This window comes from Myotis yumanensis, unplaced genomic scaffold (genome assembly GCF_028538775.1).
Source record: "Myotis yumanensis isolate MYYU_CA2020_CCGP unplaced genomic scaffold, mMyoYum1.0.hap1 SCAF_3, whole genome shotgun sequence".
In the NCBI taxonomy this organism is placed as follows: Eukaryota; Metazoa; Chordata; class Mammalia; order Chiroptera; family Vespertilionidae; genus Myotis; species Myotis yumanensis.
Genome location: NW_027223754.1, coordinates 90,196,362 through 90,213,344, shown reverse-complemented (window position 1 = coordinate 90,213,344; position 16,983 = coordinate 90,196,362). Strand labels below are relative to the sequence as shown.

The 16,983-nt window shown below is 37.3% G+C and overlaps 1 protein-coding gene and 1 pseudogene across 1 annotated transcript in view; one reads left to right on the top strand and one right to left on the bottom strand.

Moving 5' to 3' along the window:
- WDFY2 (WD repeat and FYVE domain containing 2) overlaps positions 1 to 16,983 on the bottom strand; it is a 221,229-nt gene that overhangs the window by 152,542 nt on the left and 51,704 nt on the right. The window lies entirely within an intron of this gene.
- Positions 14,656 to 15,193, top strand: LOC139005086 (large ribosomal subunit protein uL5 pseudogene; annotated as a pseudogene).

Sequence of the window (16,983 nt, the reverse complement as noted above, 5' to 3'; positions counted from 1 at the left end):
AAGGGATAAATTTTTTTTAATTAAATTGTCTCCACTAGCTGACCCTTATGAAAAAAATAAGTATGTATTTGATCTACTTGTGTCATCTAAAAAGCCTCATGTGGAAAATTTAATTTTAGTTGGTCTTACCTAGACTTATAATGTCCTCAGGTAACCAGTTAGAAGCAAAAGTAAACCCAGTCTTCCAGAGGAGCTCAACTTCAAGGAGGTCTTAAAGTTGAAATGAAGGCAATTAATGACAAGGAAATTATCCCAGATCAAGTCAAGTTATCATTTCCTCTCCCAGATGAACTGATCAGACTATGATGATGATAATATTATGAAAATGATTATTAATTTAGTTCTGTGTGACAATGGCATTATGGGATGCAGAACAAGTTATCATTTATAGATATTTTCTGTAGTATTAACACGTGAAATAATATAGTAAACTAAAATTCATTTAAAGTAAATCCCAGTACTCCTCCCAACAAAAATTTGAGGTGGGAAGATATTTGAAATAAGATTGGCAAAAGGCTGATTTTTGAAGCTGGATGATGCAAGCATCGTTATTTTTGTGTGTTATTTATGTCTGAAATTTCCCATTATAATTTTTTTTACTCTTGAGGTCTTGTCTCATACCAATAACTACATATAATTGTATGTCATAGAAAGACATAGCCTCCTTTGAGAGTACAGTTTATGAATAGAGAAATAGTAGTGGATATTAATTCACAAAAGTATTAAACACTTTTGTCATCCACTTAGCAATCTGAATTGGTTTAATATCCTCTGTTGGTATTAATAAATAGTTCAGAGGTGAGACACTCTTTATTTCTAGAGAATAGACAGACAATTTCTGGGCCTCTAAAATGAATGAACAACCTTCAAAAAGTTATGTGTTAAAAGGTATAGCTGAGGCAAATTATCTAGCACATATACCCAAAAGAAATTGGTACAACATATCAGAATATCCAGCTAGAAAAAGTTTTTAAGTTCTCATGCTAAATATTCTGAATATATAAATTACACAGCATAGATCAATGATAAAGGAGACAACAGCACATGGACTGCTTTGAAGTTAGACTAGCACAGTAGATGAAAATGTCTATTTTCTGTAGTGCTTAAATGTATTTCATTAGGAGATTAAATTCCCTTTACTACTGGAAAACACTAAATGGCATAAATGATTGAAAAATCTCGTCATCTTTTAAAAACCCACTGTATACAAATATCCTCTCCTCCTATAATCAACCATTCTTCCTGTGGGTTCTTGAGATACATAGTACATACTCATGAATGTTAATAAATCCCATAAATCAAAATCACATGGACTTCCTTTCCATATTGAATATCCCCCATAAGCTTCCACAGAATTGCCTTGATGTATCAAAGTACATGGTGCAACAAAGTGCAAATGAACCTACAATAGCAAAAATTCTTTATATGTTGGTTGAAGAAAAGTCTATTACCACAAATAATTCACTGTCTTGACCTCCCTTGGAAAGCATGCTTGATTTAAGCCATGCCAACAGAAAAGCTTACATGTAAACTCATTCAATTCACAGAGAAGCCAGAGAAATGAAACCTTCTGTTTATTAGTCAATACTCATTTATGTTTTTGTGGGGAATTTCAGGTAAAGTAATGGCCAAAACTAAATTATTTTCTAATACTCCTTTCAGGATACTTACAAAAAGGTTCTTAAATTTATAAGAATCTTGAGCTAAGGCTGACATATCACATAGCTCCTCTACCAAAAGCTATTTTGTAAAGCAAGCATGATATGTAAATTATTGCTCTATATAATATGCAGCAGTATTGAATTAATCCTTGCAAAAATAAAAGTCTGAAATTTTAGAAGTACCCAATATTTCCACTAGACAGCATTCGCCAAGGAATTATATATGTAATAAAATGAATGCAATCAGCATTTTCTGACTCACACATCATAGCTTTCCATGAATGGGTATTTAAGTATGAAGATAGATTAGCTCTCTAATCTCATTTTAATGAGTTTCTCTTTGTCTTTGAGGGACTACACTGCACAGATGTTCAATGACTCCACTCAATAGTCATTTATATTAATCCATTTAAGAATTCTGAGATTGTGCTGATTGCACTTACTTGGGCATACAAAATTCACCAAAATATAGTCAGAGAATAATTTAAGTAATGTAAAGGTATCTCTTCCATCCAATAGGTTCCTAATTCCTGTCAATTCTACCTCCTAATGTAACTTAAGTTTATCCTCTGTCCGCTGTCCATGTTGCCTTAGTCGCACTCTCGCTGATATCCACAGAGCTTCTTGGCTGGTCTCCTGTCTCCTTTTCCCTTCTCTGACCCCGCACCCAGACACTGAGAAGCCATCGTTCTAAAATGCAAATCCAATTATGTCACAATCTTCAACCATTTGGGGATCAAGTCCAATTCTATGGCCTATGAGGTTTCCCAGGATCTGACCTCTGTTTGCTTCTCTGGCCCCACCCACCCCAGCTGCCCAATACTCTATCCAAACTACTCTTAGTTCGCTAAACTCAGTCAACAGGCATACTTTTTGTTGGATTTCATAGGTCAGAAAAAAACAAACAGAAACTAAAAGTGTTAAACATAGGGTTGTCAACTTTTTATTCTGCCAAGAAAAAAACAAAAAACACTTCAAACAAAAACATAATTTGCTAGCATTTTCATTTTACAAAGTTAAGAAAGGTATGATCTTAGAATTCTAAAACTTGGTAAATTTTAGATATAAAAGCTCATTATATTGTCTTTTTATTTAACTGTACATTGGTGAAAACTCCTGCATGAACTGTTCAATGGAACAACTGCCCTCACTCATCATACCTTCATGCCTCAGCATGTGCTGACCCTCTGCTGAAGCATCTTTCTCCCCCACTGTCCTTTATGACCTGAATAACTACCATTCACCCTTCCACACGCACCTTACAGGGCAGTTCTTTTCAAACTTTAATGTGTATAAGAATAACCTGGGGATTTTGTTAAAATGCAAATTCTTGTCATAGAGAGTTTGTCCTACATTTATTCTAGAAGCTTTATGGCTTTAGGTTTCACATTTAAGTCTATGCATGATCCATTTTGTGTTCATTTTTGTATGTATATGAGGCATGGATTGAAGTTCATTTAATATGCAAATATTCAATTGTTCCAGCACCATTTGTTGAAAAGACAAACCTTTCTCCACCAAATTGCTTTTGCTCTTTTGTCAAAATCAAATGACTATATATGTGTATTGGTCTCTTTCTGGACTTTCTAATCTGTTCTATTGATCTATTTGCCTAGGCCAGTGATGGCGAACCTATGACATGCATGTCAGAGGTGACACGCGAACTCATTTTTTGGTTGATTTTTCTTTGTTAAATGGCACTTAAATATATAAAATAAATATTAAAAATATAAATCTTTGTTTTACTATGGTTGCAATTATCAAAAAATTTCTATACGTGACACAGCACCAGAGTTAAGTTAGGGTTTTTCAAAATGCTAACACGCCGAGCTCAAAAGGTTCGCCATCACTGGCCTAGGCCATGCTATCTCACATGTATGTTGAAGGTTCATTATCCAAAAACAAAAACAAAAAAACATTCTGTGCAAATGACAAAGAACCTGGAATGTTCTGGATTCCCTGATGTTTGCCTGTGTTCTCTTTCTCTTGCTATACTGTATGCTTGTCTTTCCTAAGCCTTAGTATGTAAGCATACTTTGTGAAATCTTGTGAGTCCTTTTAATTGCTGCGACTTTACTTTCTGTGTTGAAAAAGAACACAAAGCCAAAGAACTGGCTATTTTCTACCTTGCCTAAATGGGTCAAGGCCAATTACCTCTTTGACCTCTCAGCTAGGATTGGTATTTCCCAAGTTCTACCGATCATGGCCTACAGGTATGTTTTGATAATAACCAGTTAACCATGGCCAAGATAACTAAGATAATTGTAAAATAGGGAATTGTTTAGTCTAAAGCATGTTTACAAATCAGAGTGTGTTTGCCAATGTATGAGTGCAATGTGCATGCATGAATGTGAGCTGCAGCAGGTAGATGAAGCTCACTGACACATCAACCTAAAAATGAGCAAAACCCAGCAAAAGCCAAACCATTTTAAGAAATATCTCCAACTGCCCAACGTATAATTACCTTACCTCCTGATATATAAAGCAAAACAAAGGGTTGGCATCTAGCACATTATAAAAAAAATGAAGAAACTTCTTTCTGGTGGGCATCCCTTCCATTGAGAGTAAAGCCAATGGCTATATGGAACATAATGACACATCTCAGTGAGGAGGGCGGTGGAGGGGATGGGAAGAGATTAACCAAAGAACATATATGTATATATGCATAACTCACAGAAATAGACAATAGTGTGGGGAAGGCCTGGGGTAGGGTGGGGGCTAGGTAGCAAAGGGTAGGGGGTTGGGAAATGGGGGACATCGCTAATACTGTCAACAATAAATAAATAAATAAATTCTTAAAAAAACAAAATAAAAAAAGGGTGAAGCCAAAATAAAGTTCATGAAGAATCTGAGAAAAAAGTTCCATTCTGGCACTCACTGCCCAGATATGGGGACACCAGAAGAGAAATGGAGAGTGATGGTAGGATTAGAGTAAAGCTTCCATTTTTCCTTCTATTAGCTGAGAAAGTTAAATAATAGTAGAAGAAAGATTAATAGCAACTATTAAGGACTGAATGTTTGCATGTCCCCAAAAATTCGTATGTTGAAATCCTAACACCCATGGGATGGTGTTAAGAGGAGGGGCCTTTGAGAGGAGATTAGGTCACAAAGGTGGAGCTCTCTTGAATGGGATTAGTGGTCTTATGAGAAGAAACACCAGAGAAATGATCTCTTGCTCTCTCCCTGCCACCTGAGGAAACAATGAGAAGACAGCCATCTGTAAATCAGAAATAGAGGCTCACAAAGAACCCACCATAGGCTGGCATCTCAATCTCAGACTTCAACCTCCAGAACTGTGAGAAAACCATTTAGTCTGTGGCAATTTGTTATTGTAGCACAAACTGACAGACAATAACATCTGAGCACTTGTTATAGAAGACACATTGTACTTTACCTGCTTTCCTTCATTTAATCCTCACCGAAGTTCCAGGAGGAGAGCCTGTGTTCACTTCCATCGTAGAAGTGAAGAACTGCAGTATGCAGTTACCTGCCTGTGGCCCCCAAGCCAGTGAGAGGAAGAACGAGAGAGAAGTTACCCCAGCCTGTGAAGTCTACATCTTAGCCACCACCCTACTATTTCTGAAGTTGGCTCACTGCTCAGAGAGAGAACTAAATCAGACCATTAGAACAAAGGGTGAAATGGAAGAAGTCAGATGAAATTCTCATTACTTAGATAACAACAGAAGACAGGAACCAAAGAAAATGTAGGCATGTAGAGCACTTTGCACAGTATATTTTTGAGGTTTGGATTTGATCATTTTTGCTCTGTGAAATTCTCTGAGTTATACAAAACTGCTGTTCTTCAGCAGCTAGCAAAGAAAATTATGATCACTTATAATTTCTCTCTCAACTCTTCTTATGCCACTTAAAAAGATTAAGGCTTCCTTGTGGGACAGCTATGTATATCTCCCTACCTTCTCCAACTCTGGGTTTTGTCAGTGTGATAGAAATCCATTTAATTGCTTTAATCAATATATAAATATTTTAGCAAAAAAGTTCTCCTTGCTCAAACAGAGTGGCTCAATGGTTGAACATTGGCCCAAGAACCAGGATGTCACAGTTCGATTCCCGGTCATGACACATGCCTGGGCTAAATATACAGTAGGGGGCCCACAGGAGGCAGCCAATCAATGATGTTTCTCTCTCATCAATGTTTCTATCTCTCTATCACTCTCCATTCCTCTCTCTAAAATCAATAAAAATATATTTTTTTTAAAAATTCTCCTTGCTCTACTAAAGTTATTTTTTAGTATTGAATATATGAGAAAAAATCAGCCTTTTCCAATTTTAAGGTGCTACAGGTACTGTAAATTTACAAAAGTTTAATTGACCCTAACCTGGATCCTTAATATCTTAAAATCTTTGATTATTAAAAGGCTGAAGATATTACCTTTTCTTCATTTTGAAAATTATGTATTGAGTATTTGCCACAAACCAGGACTAGTACTAGAAACACAAAGAGGTTAAAAATGGGATCCTGGCCCTCACAGAGCCAAGTTTCCAACCATTTTCCCTCAAAAACACACCTCCAGGCTTTGCAAGACTAGTTCTTGGTGTTACTTATAGAAGTAAAGCCATAACTCTGCTGGAAAATAAGGGAGAAAGAAGTTGATGAAGGAGGAAGAAAGTTTACAGCTTTGTAATCTCCAGTTTTGGAAGCTAGACTCAAAAATAAAAGTCTGTGTTACATTTTAGATGAGATGGAATTAATTGACATTTACAGACCATTTTATCTCAAAGCTACAAAATATACATTCTTCTCAATTGCACATGGGACATTTTCAAAGATACACCATATGTTAGCACACAAACTAAGTCTACAAGTTCAAGAAGATTGAAATCATATCAAGCATCTCCTTGGAGCACAATGGCATGAAATTAAAATCAACTACAATAAAAAAAACTCAGAAGCATTCAAACACATGAAGGCTAAATAACATGTTATTAAACAATGAATGGGTTATCAAAGAGATCAAGAAAGAAATAAAAACTTCCTGGAAACAAATAAAAATGAATACACAACAACCCAAAATTTATGGGACACAGTGAAAGCAGACCTGAGAGGGAAGTTCATAGCACTACAGGCCTACATCACAGAACAAGAAAAACTTCTAATAAACTATCTAACCCTACAACTTGAAGAATTAGAAAGAAAACAAAAAGAAAAGCCCTGAGTAAGTAGAAGAAGGAAAATAATAAAGATCAGAGGGGAAATAAATGACATAGAGACTAAAAAAAAAAACAACAACAATACAAAAGATCAATAAAACCAAGAGCTCATTCTTTGAAAAGATAAATAAGATTAATGAACCTTTAGCAATTTTTGAGGTTTGGATTTGATCATTTTTGCTCTGTGAAATTCTCTGAGTTATACAAAACTGCTGTTCTTCAGCAGCTAGCAAAGAAAATTATGATCACTTATAATTTCTCTCTCAACTCTTCTTATGCCACTTAAAAAGATTAAGGCTTCCTTGTGGGACAGCTATGTATATCTCCCTACCTTCTCCAACTCTGGGTTTTGTCAGTGTGATAGAAATCCATTTAATTGGATTTATAGAAGTAAAGCCACAACTCTGCTGGAAAATAAGGGAGAAAGAAGTTTAGCAGGACTCATCAAGAAACAAAGAGAGGACCTGAATAAACAAAATCAGAAACAAAGGAGGGAAAGTAACAACTGACCCCATAGAAAAACAAAGGATCCTAAAAAAAATACTATGAACAACTATATTCTAACAAGGATGAAATCGACATATTCCTAGAAAAATATAATCTTCCAAAACTCCATCAGGAATAATCAGAAAACCTGAATATGCCGATAACTATTGATGAAATAGAAGCAGTAATCAAAACACTCCCAGCAAACACAAGCTCTGGTCCAGAAGGTTTCACAGGGGAGTTTTACCAAATATTTGAAGAAGAACTAACATCCTCCTCAAATTATTCCAAAATTCCAAAAGAAAGGAACACTTCCAAGCTCTCCTTACAAGGCTAGCATTAGCCTAATTAATTCCAAAACCAGATAAAAGACACTATAAAGAAAGAGAATTACATGTCAATATCCCTGATGAACATAGATGCTAAAATCCTCAACAAAATATTAGCAAATCGGATCCAGCAATATCTTGAAAAGATCATACATCATGACAAGGTGGGATTTATTGTGGGGATGCAAGGCTGGTACAATAGTCAACAAATCAATAAATGTGATACATCACATAAACAAATTGGAAGACAAAAATCACATGAGCATATCAATTGATGCAGAAAAAGCATTAGACAAAATCCAACGCCCTTTGGGGGGGGGGGGTGGTAAATCCACATGAGGATATTTTTCCATTGATTTTTAGGGAGAGTGGGAGAGAGAGAGAGAGGGGGAGACATTGATGTGAGAGAAACACATGGAATGGTTGCCTCCTGCACAAGCCCAGACAAGGAGGAGCCTGCAACCAAGGTACGTGCTCTTGACCAGAATTGAACCTGGGACCCTTCATTCCACAGGCTGACGCTCTATCCACTGAGCCAAACTGGCTAGGAATCCAATGCCCTTTTTTGATAAAAACTCTCAGCAAAGTGGGAATAGAGGGGTCATACCTCAACATAATAAAGGCCATATATGATAAACCTACAGCCAACATCATACTCAATGGGCAAAAAATAAAAGCATTTCCCCTAAGAACAGGAACATGTCTGTTTTCACCACTCTTATTCAACACTACAGGCCTGGTGCACGAAATTCATGCACGGTGGGGCGGGGAGGGTTATGTCCCTCAGCCCAGCCTGCACCCTCTCCAGTCAGGATCTCCGGTGGGATCGGGCCTAAATGGGCAGTCGGACATCCCTTTCACAATCCAGGACTGCTGGCCCAGTCACCCCTAACTGCCCTCCCTTGCCAGCCTGGTCACCCCTAACTGCCCTCCTCTGCCAGCCCGACTGCCCTTAACTGCCCTCCTTGCAGGCCTGGGTCCCCCCCACCCAACTGTCCTCCCCTGCAGGCCTGGTCCCCCCAACTGCCCTCCACTGCAGGCCTGGGTCCCCCCCAACTGCCCTCCCCTGCAGGCCTGGGTTCCCCCCAACTGCCCTCCTCTGCAGGCCTGGGTTCCCCCACAACTGCCCTCCCCTGCAGGCCTGGTCCCCCCCAAATGCCCTCTTCTGCCAGCCTGGTCACCCCTAACTGCCCTCCCCTGCAGGCCTGGGTCCCCCCTAACTGCCCTCCCCTGCAAGCCTGATTGCCCCCAACTGCCCTCCCTTACAGGCCTGGTCCCTCCCAACTGCTCTCCCCTGCTTGCCTGATCGCCCACAGCTGCCCTTCCCTGCTGGCCATCTTGTGTGTTGGAATGATGGTCAATTTGCATATTACCTCTTTATTATATTGGATAGTACTAAAGTCCTACCCACAGTGATCAGACAAGAAGAAGAGATAAAAGGCATCCAAATTGGAAAAGAGGATGTAAAACTGTCATTCGCAGGTGATATGATATTGTACATAAAAACCTTAAATACTCCACCAAAACACTACTAGATTCAATAAATGAATTCTGCAACATAACAGGATACAAAATCAACACCAAGAAGTCAATGGCATTTTTATACACCAATAATGAACTCTCAGAAAGAGAAACTAAATAAACAATCTATTTTACTATTGCAGCAAAAAAATTAAGATACTTAGGAATAAAGTTAACCAAGGAGGTAAAAGACCTGTACTCGGAAAACTACAGAACATTGAAAAAAGAGAGAAAAATATAAACAAGTGGGAGAATAGACAGTGTTCATGGATTAGTAGAATCAACATCATTAAAATGGCCATACTACCCAAAGCAATCTATAGATTCAATGAAATCCTTATTAAAATACCAATAGCATATTTCACAGATTTAGAATAAACACTCCAAAAATGTATATGGAACCAAAAAAGACCTCAAATAGCCATAGGAATCTTGAGGAAGAAGAACAAAGTTGGAGGAATCACACTACCAGTTATCAAGTTACACTACAAAGCCACTGTAATAAAAACAGCCTGGTACTGGCACAAGACAGGCACATAGATCAATGAAACAGAGACCCCAGAAATCTACCCAAGACACTACACGTAATTGATATCTGACAAAGGAGGCAAGAGCATACAATGGAGTCAAGACAATCTCTTCAATAAAAGGTGTTGGGAAAATTGGACAGGTACATAAAAAAAAAATGAAACTAGCCCTGGCTGGTTTGGCTCAGTGGATAGTGTTGGCCTGTGGACTGAAGGGTCCCAGGTTCAAATCCAGGTCAAGGGCACATGCCTGGGTTGCGGGCTCGATCCCCAGTAGGGGATGTGCAGGAGGCAGCCAATCAATGATTCTCAATTCTCATCATTGATGTTTCCATCTCTCTATCCCTCTCCTTTCCTCTCTGAAATCAATAAAAATATATTTTTTTAAAAATGAAACTAGACCACCAACTTACACCGTACAGAAGAATAAACTCAAAATGGATAAAATACTGAAATGTAAGTCAGCAACCATAAGAATCCTAGAAGAAACCATACACAGCAAAATATCAGACATCTCTCATAGCAATATGTTTACAGATACATCTCCTAGGGAACTAAGGAGAAAATAAACAAATAGGACTACATCTGTACAGCAAAAGAAACCATCAACAAACTGAAAAGAGAGCCCACTGCATGAGAGAATATATTTGCCAATTATACATCTGATAAGTGGTTAATATCCAAAATATATAAGGAACTTATAAAACTTAACAAAAATAAGACAAACAATCCAATTAAAAAATGGGCAAAGACCTTGCCCTAACCGGTTTGGCTCAGTGGATAGAGTGTCGGTCTGTGGACTGAAGGGTCCCAGGTTCGATTCTGGTCAAGGGCATGTACCTTGGTTGTGGGCATGTCCCCAGTAGGGGGTGTGCAAGAGGCAGCTGATTGATGTTTCTCTCTCATCGATGTTTCTAACTCTCTATCCCTCTCCCTTCCTCTCTGTAAAAAACCAATAAAATATATTTTTTAAAAAAATGAGTAAAGACCTAAATAGATACCTCTCCAAAGTGGACATAAAGAAGGCCAAGAGACATATGAAAAAATGCTCAAAGTCACTAATTAGCCAAGATGCAAATTAAAACAACAATGAGGTACCACTTCACAGCTATCAGAATGGCTACATCAACAAACTACAGAGTTGGCGAGGATGTGGAGAAATGCAAACACTAGTACGCTGCTGCTGGGAATGCAGACTGGTTCAGCCCACTGTGGAAAACAGTATGTAGTTTCCTCAAAAAATTAAAAATAGAACTGCCATTTGACCCAGTGATCCTACTTCTAGGAATATGCTAAGAAACCCAAACCACCAATCAGAAAGAATATATGCACCCCTATGTTCATAGCAGCAAAATTTACAATAGCTAAGATTTGGAAACAGCCCAAGTGCCATCAGCAAATGAAGGGATAAAAAAGCTGTGGTACATTTACACAATGGAATACTATGCAGCAGCAAAAAAGAAGGAACTCTTACCTTTTGCAACAGCGTGGATGGACCTGGAGTGTATAATGTTAAGCAAAATAAGCCAGTCAGAGAAAGATAAGTATCACATGATATCACGCACATGTAGAATCTAATGAACAAAATAAAGTGATGAACAAAACAGATCCAGAAACATATAACCATGGACCAATCTGTTTAATTTCAGAGAGAAGGTGAGGGTGAGAAAGTGGGTGGGAGGAAATTAAATGGGAAACTTACATGCATATATGCATGGCCCATGAATACAGACAATAGTGTGTGAAGGCTTTGGAGGGGTGAGTGCCGGATGGAGGGGTCAATGGGGGAAAAAAACAAAGGGGACATCTCTAATAATATAAACAATAAAGTTAAATGTTTTTTTAAAAGTCTGTGTTACACATGGAAAGATATTTTAAGATGTAATAATAACTAACAATTATTGGCACTTACACTGAGCCAAGTTCAGTTTTAATTACTTTATGAGAATTATGATTTAATCTTTACATGTATCCTACAGATTGGCACTATCACTATGCCCATTTTCAAGATGATAAAACTGAGGTCCAGAGAGATTAAGTAATTTACTCATACTCTCAGGCATTAAAGAAGTCAGAATTCAAACCGGAAATCTGTCTCCATTCCCTATGCACTTAACAATTATTCTTGTCACTGAAGGAAGACTCAAATATCATGGTACTATACTAAATTAAAAAGACTGACCAATAGAACAGAACTAAAAGCATATATACTAATTAGCATACTAAAAAGTTATTATAGTGAGGAAAAGATGAATTATACAATAAACGGTGATGCCCTAATTAGTTAGTTCCCAAAAAGTGGACCCTTACCTCACATAATTTATTAAAATAAAAGTCAGTGGTTTAAAGAATTATATGTAAGTATCTGGAACCAACATGATGCATATTACCACTACTCTGTCTCATCGTTCCTTGCTAAAATGACCCAATTGACTTGATAGAGAAAATTCTTCACCACAAACTGACCACTTCACAGGAGCCCCATTCAAAACCTGAACCCTTGAGGAGAGTGAGCAGGAGATGGGTTAGAAAAGAGAGTAGTGAATGAAGAGCCTAATCAGCAGCCAGTTCCCTAAACCTCAACAATAAAACTGCTGCCATCCATTAGCTATTGAGAACCAAACACCCTACTAAGTGCCTTAGAGTGTTAATAAATTTAAATATTATTATACACACGAGTAAACTGGTGCTCAGAGGTTTAAACAAGATGCCCAATGTTACACAGCTAATCGTAGCAAAGCCAGGATTGGAACACAATGGCTATCAGTCTCAAACTTTAAACTCCACTACACAGAGAGGGCCCAAGTCCACCAGGATCTCATCTTCGGAGCCTGCAGACAGCTTCTGGATAGGAGCAGAGGCTGGAAGCAAGGCAGTGCTGGACAAAGAGTCATGCCAGAGGTTCTGCCTGGATGCCAGGCCAGCCAGCTATGCAAGGGGAAGGGAAACTACTCCAGTAGGCTCAGAGCTGCCAAGACAACACAAAAAAGAGACTGTTCTGCAACAAAGGGGAACTTTGCCCTGCAGCTGTCTCCCACTGCCTACAGCTCCATCTCTACCCCACAAAAACTATTAGAACTCTAAGCTGTTGATGAGAAATTATAATAAATCCAAATTTTCCCCTATGTTTGCCTGTAATGAAAAGAACTGAACACGGGCTACACAATTTCCAATAAAGCATTATTTCAGTTCTCCATACTGCATAAACTAGACCTCACTTGGCAGATGAGCAAGCAGACAAGCAAGCAAACTAGATAGGAGAAGAGACTCGAATATTTTAAGAGACATGGAATAATCTGAATAACTGCAAGATACAAGACAAGCTTACAAATTTTAAAATTTACATTCTCAGTGAACTTCAAACTGATAGTGAATCAGTGATAACAAACATTAGTTCAAGGAAAGGTGAAAAGGGAGTAACAAGAAATAGCATTTGAAAACAAAATGTGAAACTAGTGGCCTAAAGAACGGAGGCAGTGAAATGCAGACTGGCTACTGCAGAAAATTAGTGCTCAATGAAATCTCCCAGAGTTCACAGGAAAATAATAAAAAACAAGACATTATCAGTGAAAAAGATAAAACCTGAACAACAGATCCAGAAGATCAAATATGTATATAACAGGAATTCCAGAAAGAGAAGGGAGAGATAAGTAAAGCAGAAATATTAATTAAGTAAATAATAGGAGGTGGGGGGAGCTTAAAAATGAGTTTTTCAAACTGAAATTATGCACAGAACTTGGCAGAATTAGTCATAAAAGATCCACACATCCCAGAATTTCTGAATGTCAAGGAGAAAAAAAATTAAATAGACATAGGAACCTCCACCAAGATTTTTTTTTTTTAAAAAAAGGGGGGGGTACTAACTGCTAAAAGACCATGGAGTAAGGTTTGCAGGACTTTGAAGGTAAAAAACTGTGACCTAGTAAGAATCCCAAATTTAACTAAATTATCAATATTGTAATTATCATGATTATAAAGCAAATGAAAAATATTAATAGACTTAGAAAGATAACAATGTACTTTCCACATATTCTTTCTGGAAAAAAAATTCTTAAGAAAGGGGGACATACAATCAATTAAAAAATAAAGAACTCAAGAAAGTAGAAGATATTTGAAAGTATAGATATAGATGAGTATAAAACAAATAGCAGTGAGCAATAAAGGTAACAAAACTACAGTGATCTAAATTATGTATGCTAATGGTGTTGAAATCATGATACAAATATTCAGCAAGGAGACTTGAAAGAGCAAATTGCTAAAAAAAATTATATGAACAAACATTTCTAATTATTTCAACAAAATTTAGGCTATAAAGGGAAGGAAGAAAAGAACGTGCTGAAGCTCATATAGCTTAGGGGAGCTCCACAGCTACTGCTCCAATGCTAAGTGCAAATGTTAAACATACCCACAATTATAACAAAAATTAGACATATTTAACTTCCAAGTCACAAGGAAATTTAAAGAAAATTCAAGACAAAACTCAGAAAAGGGTAAACAATAAGAAAGCATAATAATTTGAAAACCTAACACAAGATGCCATGGGTAAGACCAAACATTCAGTGAATACTAATGGGTAAAATATGCCTATTAAAATACACACACACTCACACACACACACACACACACACACACACACACACACTGGGTTATGTGCAAAAGTATCAGACATAGAGTAGATAAAAAATAGTGTATATAAAGAAAGAAATAACATTGCAGGCACTGTAGTGAACCAAACATTTTTAAGAAGAAGAAAAGGAAACTTTACCAGTTTAAAACACCAAAATTTTCATTTCAAAAAAATGTTTTAAAATCTCATGATGAACTGGGAAGAAAATAAAGAAAATCCCTCAGAGGTCAAAAACTTAATAAAGTGTATAATCTTTAATCCGCAAATTCCACTCATAGTAATTTAGTCTACATTCACATGTTTTAAAAGGAAGAAATCTCTTCCTATTTCTCATCATGGCACAGGATTAAGGGGAAAAGGAGAACCCCATGAGGGAACTTCACATCCACAGGCTCTGCCTCAACATCTGTGTGGGGAAAAGTGGAGACAGACTGATCCAGGCAGCCAAGGTCCTGGAGCAGCTCACAGTCCAGACCCGTGTGTTCTCCAAAGCCAGATACACTGTCAGATCCTTAGGCATTAGGAGAAATGAAAAGATTGCTGTCCACTGCACAGTCTATGGGGCTGAGGCAAAAGAAATCTTGGAGAAAGGTCTGAAGGTGTAAGTACAAATTACAAAAAAATAACTTCTCAGATACTGGAAACTTTGGCTTTAGGATCCAGAACACCTCAATCTGGGGATCAAATATGACCCAAGCATTGGTATCTATGCACTGGATGGACATCTATGTGGTGCTGGGTAGGCCAGGTTCCAGCATCACAGACAAGAAACGCAGGTCAGGTTGCATTAGGGCCAAACACAGAATCAGCAAAGAGAAGGCCATGTGCTGGTTTCAGCAGAAGTATGATGGGATCATCCTTCCTGGCAAATAAATTCCCGTTTCAATCCAAAAGGCCAATAAGATATTTTCAGTGGGAAAAAAAAAAAAAGGAAGAAATCATGCATGGGAGGAATTCATAAATTCAAGACAGTTTTCACAGTTTGGGATTGTTTGGGCTGCAAATCTAATAAACCAAACTAAAGTGACTTAAACAAACAGGCTCTAATTTAAACAAAAGGACTAGATGGCAGGCACTCCAGGTTGATTCAGTAGCTCAAATACCTATGTGGCTAAGGCTCCGTATTTCCGCCCATCACTTTCAGTGTGTGAGGGACATCATGTAGGCGAATGCAGGGTGTAAAAGACTGTACATATAAAATGATCTTTACTAAAATCAGAGAAAAAGAAAAGAGTTCAAGAAAATCTGTTAATAGTGGTTGCTGTAAGATGGTGAGATCATGAGTGGTTTTTTTACCTCCTGTTTCATATATTTTTTGTGCTTTACCTATTTTTTATAAAAAAGAAAAAATATATACATATATCAAAAAATTAAAAAGAGAAGTGCTGCTAAAGAAAGAAGCTCAATTATCCTTTGGCCATAATGACATAGGTTCTTTCTCCTTGTTTTCCAATCAGAATTCTTTCAAATTTATTTGCTACATGTCTGAGTTTTCTAATTCTCCACCACATGCAGCACAGTAGTTTAGTGTAAAAAACTCAGGATAGCCCTAACCGGTTTGGCTCAGTGGATAGAGCGTTGGCCTACAGACTGAAGGGTCCCAGGTTCGATTTCGGTCAAGGGCATGTACGTTGGTTGCGGGCAGATCCCCAGTGGGGAGTGTGCAGGAGGCAGCTAAATCGATGTTTCTCTCTCATCAATGTTTCTAACTCTCTATACCTCTCCCTTCCTCTCTGTAAAAATCAATAAAATATATTTAAAAAATAAAAATAAAAAGCTCATGATATTAATAATTATGATCTATGTAAGGTATAACACTTTATAGTACTTAATAAAGTCCTTATCACATGAACTTTATTTCATTATTCACTATACTGGTATAACACTTAAAGATAAATAGAAAAAAATAAAAATATGTAAAGAGAGCATTTTGCAGTGAGGAACTTGAAGCTTTAATCATTCAAGAGCCCTTCCCAAAATCAAATTAATTGGGAAACTTAAATATAATTTACCCCAATAACATTCTATTTTCATATACAATATTTCATTAAGATAATATTAAAATACACTCGTGGTTATATTGCATCAATTTCCAAGGGGCTCAAATTCTTTTAGATATTTAATTAATACCAATAACCACCAGTGCTCCTAAATCTACTGTAGGCAAAAATGAATGTTTAAATAGAGACCAAAGCTGATCAGGAGAAACCTACACTATCCACTTGGTGTGCTTCAGTGACTTCTTTCTGTTACCCTTCCTCACATCATGAGGTCATCAGAACAGCTCAAGGGGCTTCCCACTTATCTACTAATTTCAGAGGCATCTTCTAAGACTGTCTTCTCATTAGCTTAAAACTAAAAATTTGGAATTTAGAATTTTAATTTTAAACTGAAGGACACCTGAGCAATAATCTAGTCAAATTCCTCATTTCACATACAAGGAAACTGTCAATGCAGTTTAAATCCATTAAAATGGATCAGTTATGAACACAAATGCTCCACTGAGCACAGAAAGATGTCTTTAGAAGATGTCTAAAGCCTGCAAGAATTTATCCTGCTGCTTAAGCTTTACTGATACTTATGATCCTATTTTAAAATGCTGGTCAATCAATTTATAAGGCCCTTTTTAGATATTACAAATCCTCAAGTAAAAAAATCCCATT